The sequence below is a fragment of the Apaloderma vittatum genome, unplaced genomic scaffold (genome assembly GCF_000703405.1).
Source record: "Apaloderma vittatum isolate BGI_N311 unplaced genomic scaffold, ASM70340v1 scaffold7165, whole genome shotgun sequence".
NCBI classification, from domain to species: Eukaryota; Metazoa; Chordata; class Aves; order Trogoniformes; family Trogonidae; genus Apaloderma; species Apaloderma vittatum.
The window spans coordinates 23,350-23,553 of record NW_009716426.1 but is presented as its reverse complement, the minus strand read 5'-3'; the positions used below and the strand labels follow the sequence as shown (position 1 = coordinate 23,553).

Genomic DNA, 204 nt, shown 5'->3' with positions numbered 1-204 from the left:
CTGCCACTTGCTGATTGGCTTTGTCGCTGGGCGGTGCTCGGCTCTCATTGGCATAAGTAGGGCTACCTCCCCTTCTGCGCAGGGTTTTGGGAGTAGGTGCAGCTGCGGAAGTTGTAGCTGCTTGGGAGCGGGGGATCTGCTGCTTGTTACCCCTATGGCCGACTTGGAGCCTTTTGCTAATCAGCAGCAGCCGGCGGGCGCCCC

The 204-nt window shown here is 60.8% G+C and overlaps 1 protein-coding gene across 1 annotated transcript in view; it reads left to right on the top strand.

Moving 5' to 3' along the window:
- Positions 1 to 204, top strand: part of LOC104274014 (clathrin light chain A-like) — a 23,859-nt gene that overhangs the window by 4,273 nt on the left and 19,382 nt on the right. The gene's annotated exons all lie outside the window — the stretch shown is intronic.